This window comes from Pteropus medius, unplaced genomic scaffold (genome assembly GCF_902729225.1).
Source record: "Pteropus medius unplaced genomic scaffold, Ma_sr-lr_union100, whole genome shotgun sequence".
Lineage (NCBI taxonomy): Eukaryota > Metazoa > Chordata > Mammalia > Chiroptera > Pteropodidae > Pteropus > Pteropus medius.
The window spans coordinates 1-8,877 of NW_024350745.1; the positions used below are offsets into that span (position 1 = coordinate 1).

The 8,877-nt window shown below is 43.7% G+C and overlaps 1 long non-coding RNA gene across 1 annotated transcript; it reads left to right on the plus strand.

Moving 5' to 3' along the window:
- Positions 1–538: 538 nt before the first annotated feature.
- LOC120584388 (uncharacterized) lies at positions 539–8,138 on the plus strand. Its single transcript, XR_005648017.1, has 6 exons — positions 539–726; positions 2,943–3,058; positions 3,764–3,872; positions 4,180–4,257; positions 4,470–4,613; positions 5,907–8,138. It is a non-coding gene; the product is annotated as an uncharacterized LOC120584388 (long non-coding RNA).
- Positions 8,139–8,877: the final 739 nt, after the last annotated feature.

Below are 8,877 nucleotides of genomic sequence, written 5' to 3' on the forward strand. Positions count from 1 at the left end.
AATTCCGTAATGTGCAATCTAGATTCAGGACAAGGTGACTGTTTTTCCAAGATCGGGTATGGATGAGAACTTGAGGTGAAGATAGAGAAGGAATGACATTCTTATATACTTCAGTGACTTCCGAAATCTCAGCTAGCTGACATCTTGGGATTTGTGTGGTGGAGTTAGGAGGGTCAACTTCTGGAAGAAGAGCTGCTGCACTGGGGATCTTGGGCACATTATATCTTGGGACTGTGCTCAGGGAGAGCTACCAAAGGCAATAGGGTACTTCTATGGGACACTTGCATGGATTCCTGGATTCTGGGCTTGCCAGGGGCTGTTGGTGATGAGCCCTCAGTTTGATACTCTCATTGCAGCTCGTCCAGTGGGATGACGCTTCCTAATATAGAGAAGAGTGACCGAGAGCCCCCTTGAAATTGGAGAACCAGAGGGGTTTCTCCAATGCCATGTGTGGAAATCAGGGCTAGACTCCCAGCCCACCTTGGGTTTGAGAGCCAGGGAATGGGACTACATTGGGCCAAAAAGTGGTACTTTGGCACTTTTAACTCTCCTCGTAGATATATAGGTCCATGAAATAAAGGATAGACTGTGAATTGAATTTCTCAAGAGGCGGCTGTTTAAATAAGTGATAGATGCAAACATCACATTCAATATTGTCACTCAATCTTTCTCTCCTTTCAGCAGAGACTACCAAACTCTCATGACAACACTTCCATTGACCTATGTGTAAGTACCAGCTCCCATCTGTAGCCCCAGAATTACCTAGGCCTTTTCCTTCGGTACATTATCTGTGTCATTGCCGTTTTTCCCTGAAGCGTGCTCACACTCAGTTGGAGCATGTTGCTGTGTGTGATGAGCAGAGAACAGCAGATGTCATCCGTGCCAGGTAGATGGTTCTGGGGTTGGGTGTCTCAGCCTGAAAGCACCCTTTCCATTTGTTCAGTGGAAACTTCTCATTTCCACATTAGAGACTTTCCACCACTGGGGTGTCTAGAGATGGGGCTCGAGGTGGTAATGGGCAGGGCTGGCCTGCAGATTAGGGGCGAGGGGCACATCTGAGAGGAGAGCAGCATATCAAAGGAGGCAGTAGGGAAGGAAAGGAAAATCCTGAACATCCTCTCTGAGGTGCAAGCAGAGCTAAGGTGGTTTTATGCTTTAGCTGGAAGGAATAGGCCAGGCCAAGCTGGCGAGTTCCAGCTGTGGACCCTGTCATGAGTGCTGCAGAGAAATGTAGTCAGGGCAAGTGGGTCCTGTACAGAGGCCCCGCACTCAATCTCGAGAGAGCCATCAGGGTCTGAGCTGGTTAGAACTGAAATCATCACCATTAGCAAATTAGCAAATCATGGGCTTTTTTATTGTAATTGATACCATACGGCTTCCTGCTTTAAGATCTGCCAAAATTGTAGAAGCCTCTGCTCTCTAAACTAAATCATACTTTGATTCCTTTCTTTGCAAAAGATGGGCATTTTAAGCAGAGTCATCTTTGCATGACTCCAAGGGGCTGAATTCCATAGTATTTCATGCAGTGACATTGCCACATGACATCTAACAGAGGAGGGGTAGTCAAATCGTTTTACACACACTTTACCCCCAAAGCAATCCCCTGGCAAGATGAAGATCTTATCCACACTAATTTTGACCCTTGGCCAGCTGAGGGAGTCTTCGGTGATCTAAACAGCCTAGAGTCCAGTGTTTCTGTGGCTTGTTTGGGATGGTGGATGTCGACACAGAGGGCCAGGTTGTACAGCTCACAGCCAAGAGTCCGAAAGAAGGAAAAGAAAATTGTTTCAGCAAGAATACCCTCACTTCTGTTAATATCTTTCCCTGGGATGTATATTACAGGCCAGTTCAACATCGACTTATAATATCTCCCAGCCTTAATCCTTAATAAGCAGACTCTGCTCAGAGGAAATTCTGATTTAATCAATCTGTGTTGTGAGTTGGGCATTGGAATTGTTTAAAAGTCCCCAGATGCATCTGATACACGAAATTACTCATTCTATTACTTAAAGAAAAATATCAGTGCCTGTGCCCCAACCAGACCAATTAATTCAGAATCTCTGGTTTTGGGGCCAGGACAGTAGTCTTTGATATGCTCTCTTTGGATGACTCTAATGTGCAGCTGGGCAAAGAACCAGAAAGATAAATCTTTTAAAAAGATTATATATGCAAGATTCTTAAACATTGGTTATATCTGTTATTTCCTTGTTCTTCTGAGGAGAGGAGTCATCACTTTTTGGAGAATGATGATGGCAATCTGTGAGTCTCTGCAGCGAGGAAAAGAAAAACGGCCCCAGGCCTCCATGCTAGAACCTCCTAGGTCCCCACTGGGGTTGTAATTCAGGATTCCCAAGACACTGAGTGGGAGTTCCTGGCAAGATGTTCCTTGGGGCTTATACTTCCTCATACATGGCCAGAGAAATGACCAGAATCCCAACTCACTTAATACAAGTGTTTTTACCCAAAAGCCCAGAAACTCAAAATAATTGTTAGTGTTTTTTTATCTTTTATTAGTTTCCACACTAAGAAGCTTATTTATTCTTATTTAATTCTCAACATACCACCCCTCCATGAGTCATTTTAGTCATTGTGGAGTGGGGCCAATGCACTTAATACTACCTCAGGACTTTGTTTTATCTGCAAATTAATAAAATTATTCAGATTCCTATGAAGTCATCTTCTTGTTCTGTCGCTAGTCTCTCTGTGTTAGCATCTCTGCGTTTATAGGGAAAACTTTTCTGGTCTGACACACAGCTGCCTCCTCCTGAGCTTCATTGCAGCTCACTATTTCTTCTTCTGAAATCTCTACTTCACACTGACGATTCATAGTTCAGGGAGAAGCACATAAGTGTCCATACAGGTTCTCAAAAGGCTGTGAGTTCTTGATTCCCATAGTGCTGGCCTTCAGGGTCTTGCAGGTGCTATATCGTTTTACTTTCCAGCCAAGGAACTCCGATGTGTGTGCGGTGTGCCACAATGGACGAAAGCTGTTCTGCTGTGACACCTGTTCAAGATCCTTTCACAAGAACTGTCACCTGCCACCTGTGAAATCTGAGAGGTTTGTGACATGCAGCCCCTCCCTCCTGATTAGGGACCCTCCCCCCTGCCAGGCATGCTCCCCCAGCAGAGTTCCCACTTGTGTCCTGATGTGAGAAGAGCAGGGTCAGTGGTAAGGGCCCAGCAGTGTGATCTGGAGAGCTGTTTAAAGATGCTAGCGGCAGGTGTGTGGTGTTCTTTGTCCTCCGGGCGGCTGGGGCCGGTGGCTGGCTCCTTTGCCTGCACACTGCTCCTGTCCTTCCCTAGACATTTTCCAGCTCAGACTCTTATTCGTGGGAGTGGAAATGCCAGTGGTTTGTGTCATGTGCTAACTCAGAAAAGGCAGGAAACCTGGCCTGGTTCCCTCATTTCAGCTCCTTCTGAACTGGTTGACGGAAGCCCAAGGCGCCCAGGCATTAAGGCCGTTTCCAACACTCAGGCCTGATGGGCAGGGTCCCTTGTGCTCCCAGCAGCTGAGATGGGGAAAGGAAAGCCCACCACTCACTCTGACACTGCTCTCCCACCCCCTGAACCCCTCCTGCTGCCCTCACTAGGAGGGGTGTCGTCATCTCAGACCCCACATGAGGGGCTTGGCGACTCTGAGAAGTGTCCCCTTCATCCCCTGGCTTGTCCGTCAGCAGTTCCTGAAAGGAAAACGGTGGCAACTGTAGGAACGGTGGCTGTTTCCAGGGGCCTGACCATTGCTTACTTATGTCCAACCTCTCAGGGACCTGTGGAGTTGCATCTTCTGCAGGATAAAGGCGTATTCAGCAAGTCAGAAGTGTCACAGGGAATCTGAGGTCCTGACGAGGCAGATGGGGCCTGAGGAGCAGTTGGTGAGTCCAATTCAAACCCCAAGCCTTGTCCTTTCCATGCACACGTGAGAAGTCAGTCACAGGGTGAGAGGGGCAGGGTGACTGCTTTTCCGAGCCATGTCTCAACCACGCTGAAATCTCACCAGAACTTGTTTGCAGAAAAAATAACTTAGCCATTACAGAACTGTTTCCTAGAGCCATACTTGTTTGGGGAAAATTCCTGAAGTCTGGTATGGTCATGTGTCTGCCTGAGCCTGCACATGGCTCATTCTCTCCAAGCTGCTTTTCATTCACAGCCTCCGTTTGTTTGTTTGTTTGTTTTTTGCAGAAATGTGAATTCCTCCTTGTGAAAGTCTATTGCCATTCAGAGAGCTTGTTTTTTAAGAAAGTTCCATATTATTATTATGTAAGTAACAATAACACACCATGATTACAGGCCACCAGGATGTTCCCTGACCTTGACATGGCACTTGTGGGATTTGTGATCTGAAACCCATGGGAGTGAGAGTCAGAGCTCCTGTCATCTTTACCTTGTACTTCTGCTAGATTTTACAAAAATCCACAGAAGGCAGACATTGAACTATGCTAGTAATTTTCTGAGTAATTTTTTTCCATCAGATTGAAGAGGCTTCTCAAAAACTAAAGGAACGTATGTATTTGGACAAAATCAAGAGAAAGCTAAATAAGCAGAGTTACCCCCAGGTGGAGGGGTTCGTGCGGGACATGCGCCTCATCTTTCAGAACCACAGGGCATCAAAGAAGGTAAGTGTCTCTTCCTGCTTCCATTTCCTTTTCTTTTTTCTTTTCTTTTCTTTTTTTTCATTGTGTCACTCTCAGTTCCTGGTGCTGGGAAATTTTCGTTTCCCTCATCCTCTTACAAGCCTATGTAAGTAAGCGTTCAGGACATGCATGATTTTTTGCATTCGAAATTTAAGATCACCATGGATATGCTGATATAAGAGCATTCACACTCATAGAAAGTTTTTGTAAGAGGTTTCTTGAGACAAACTGATGCATGCCAGGAAGCAAGATGTCAAGCGCTCTCAAGAAAAACTGTTCTCTAGTTCCTTTCATACATTTGGCACCAAGGGAACTAAGGAAGATTACATGAAGGTGGGAGAGAGTGAGGTGGGTAATCTCTGTGATTGGATTACAGGCTAGTTAACAAGGTCCAGTGCTCTCTTGAGGGTGGTTATGCCTCTGAGGGGTCTGAAAAAGAGGCATTTAAAGATGTGGTAACCTAGATGCACAGAAACAATGAACAGGGCTTATGTAAGCCAAAAATAAACCTTTTACTAAGGAAGTTATGTGCCTGGGGTGTGACCACTCACCATGACCCACCCAATAAGGATCATGCTGTGATCTGATCACCCTGTGAAGTGACTTTCAGACACTGAAGTTTGACAGCTTTATTATAGAGACCCTTTTTCATACACAGAGAGTGACAGTGAGTCAGACCGTGTCCTTGCAACCAGAACTTTGGGCCCCTGAGAGCTCATTCCTCCCCACAAAGGTGACAGGATCTCATTGAAAACAGTTGAGTTCTCCCTGCTCCAAATCCTGAGAGGAGAGAATTGCATCTAAAAGTCATATTGTGCCCCTTTTTGACTATACTCCCCAGATATACCCAATCAAATTTAGGGATCCCTAACTCCAGGTTCTTTACATGCGACTGGATCATATAGTTAACAGGGGTCACCAAAGAGGAATAGAAGTGACAACAGGAAAGGAAGATTGTGGATTATACTTAGATATCCTGTACTATTTGAATTGCTACAAAGAGCATAGATTACTTTTTTAATTCTCACTAAAATGAATAACCCAAACACAACGAGTAAGAATCCCTAAGAATGGTAATGATTTTCTGTCTGGTTTTTAAAAAATAATTTTGTACTTAAAAAGCAGAAGTTATTCTTAGCCACATGAGTTTTTAATCTTAATCTGGTTAATTTATTTAGATGTTTAAGGCAGTCATTCTCAATTGTAATGTGTCTAAATGCTAATAATGAGTGTCATTATTTTTGTCATTCTTTTTATTTTTTCTTTGTTTTTTAGTATGCTGACTTTGGCCAAATAGGACTTAGACTGGAGGCAGAATTTGAGAATAATTTCAAGGAGGTGTTTGCTATTCAGGAAACAAATGAGAACAGTTTCATGGTGTAGTGGGTGCTGTTGGTACCCGGGAAGGTCCCCTGTAGGGGCTGGATGGCAGTCCGTGACCAGGTGCTTCCAACCTAAGGCATTTTTGTTTGCAGCATAAGAAACAAGGAATTGAAAAGATCTGGATCTGGAATTTGTTCTGATTTTGTAAACTGAAGACATCTCCTAAGCGTTCATGGAAGATGACTCCAGGAAAACGACCCTCTCCTGAACGTGGGGAAACCCTGGAGGAACAAAAGAGGGAAATTATTCTTGAGAATCTTAACAAGTTTGTTTGTCTGATCTCAAAAGAGGGAGACAGTTTTGTGCTTGCTTTGATTTGTCGAGTCTGTGACTCGTCTCGTGGAAAGGTGGGGAGGTCACTCAGACCTTGAAGGAGCAGACAACAGAAGGTTGACCTGGCCTAACCCAAAGTAGCTGTTCACCTTATCTCGACCAGACTGAGTGGACCTCACATTCACCCCCTTTAAGGGGCTAATACTCAGGGTCCAAGGTGTAGCAGAAAGTGTGGGCCAGTGCTCCCTTCCTGTTATCTTGTGCATTGGGTCTGACTTGTTGCCAGACAAACTTTAGGAGAATACAAGGTTTACCAAATTGCTAGATCTTATAACTGTTTATTCTCTTTATAAAAACTATCTAATCTAGGACTTACTTAACATTAGTCAAGCTAGAAGTGATTAATTAATTGTAACGAGCCTTAATGATATGGGCATTTCCACCTCTCTAGCCCAGTGTAGCCATCCAGGCTGTATCTACCAGAGCTGGAGATTTAGGAGAACACTGTCCAGAGCATGGGTCTCTAAATGACACTACCATCTTACAGCTAGAACTGTTTCGTAAATGAAGAAAAATAGGATGAGATCTCCTATGTCCAGGCACTTATGTTACTATATCAGAATAGACCTCTATAGAGAAAATGTATAAATTGCTTAGATTCCTTATAAAAGATTCCAGCAAAGCAGAATTTAAAGTACCTAAATGGTTAATTAATATTCTTGCTGGTCTTATGCAAATAATCAGGCCAAGTTTATTGAAATGACTTATTTTGAAAGAAGTTAGTCTTAATTTGGCTATCTTTGGTAAAAATTGGGGTGATTAAAGAGAAAAAAAATTATGTTTCAATAGAAATTATAATATACCTTTGTGAATATTAGATTCTAGTGCTATTCATTTTCTTTTGGGTTTTGTCTTATTTCTACTTATTATTTGGACTGGATCCTGACTTCTAGTTTCCTCTAATATCTGCCTATGACTCTGCAAACATGGTTCCAAGTTTTCTCCTGTCCTTTGACTAGGACTCATTGAGAACTGAAATTGCCTTTTTTCAAACCCATGCTAGCTACAGGTGTGCAACTCAATATAAAACTGAGAAAATTGCCACAATAGCTCATTTTAAAAACCTCAGTGACTGATGCTGTGTAATCCACGCAGAAGGTTTACCGTGACGCCCAATGACATCATAAGGGACATTTCAAACTACAAAAGATACTTCTAGCCATATATCTAGAAATCTTGACTGACAGCCTTACAAACTCAGAGCCTGGTTTACAATTTGCTCTAATTATTAACCTTTGTTTTCTTCTGTTTTCATAGACATATCTCTTATTAAATACCTGATGTTATGGTATTTAACCTATATAAGTCAGCCGTTTGGCCCATTCTACTGCTCCAGCTCTAATAGTCCAACAGACCACCTTGAAGTCTTCAGCATGTGGGTCATGGACAATAGGATTGTTTTAAATCACTTGCTGGCAAGACAAGAAATCTCTACAGTAGCTGATACAACATGCTACACCGACATTAACAGAAATGGAGATTTGGTCAAACTGAAGAAAACACCTTACAGCTGCATACCCATGAAGGCAGAACAACCCTACCAGCATCCCCTTAAAACCAGCCAGAATGATGCCATGACTGACATCAGGATCTGATGCAATGATCGACTGCCTCCTACCCTAGCCCTGACCAATCAGTGGAGCCCACGACCCCAACTCCCTCAGTCACTAATGAATTTTCCCTATGTAGCTTATCCCTCTAGAGGCCACTGGGGAGTCAGATCTTTGAGGGCAAACTCACCTGTATCTCCAGGCTTGGCACATCTCCTTAAATAAATCTCTACTTTCTTTGCTGCCAACTCCTGTACGTGTTTCTTTTGGCTTTGACACCAAAACTAATCCCTCGTGTTTGGTAACACCATTGCTAAAAATTTCACCTGTAGGAAACTGGATGTGATATAGGAGAAGAGATGTACTGGATGGTGCAATTGTCTGGTATGTACAAGGAGAAATTGTAACTACAAGGACTGTGGATCTTGGGGGCTATTGCCAAGTGCCACTAATGTGTCAAAAAGAGTAAATGATAGGCTTAAATCTATTAGTCACCACATAAAGCAAAGAGACCGTAATACCTGTAGCTGGAAGGCAGACATTAAGGAAGGCCTGTCACAGGCCCTAATTCTAAGAATGCAGATCTTCAGATCAGAGCCCCAATAAAGAGTGAAGCCCTGAAACTCAGAACATGGCTTTCTAGTGAGATACACTTGCAAATCTAAACTCCAGGTCTCCCTGTACCTACTGGGCCTGCAGAAGTATCCCCTGCCCCTCATTGGAAGACAGACTCCCCCTCCTCCCCTGCCACCACACCTCTGCCCATTTTGCTTGAATGAAGACTGCAAAGTCCTGTCAGTGTGACCCAATGAACAAGTCCTGCCTAGGGCTCCTAGGTGAAGAGAGGGTTTCTATGCAATGGAGCTCCAGGCTGACTGACGTGTACCAGTAGGTACCAGGAGGTTGTGTCTGAGAGTAGATCCTGGGTGATGAATGAAGGGATATGAAATGGGTTAAGGAGAATTATCAGTGCAGGAGAA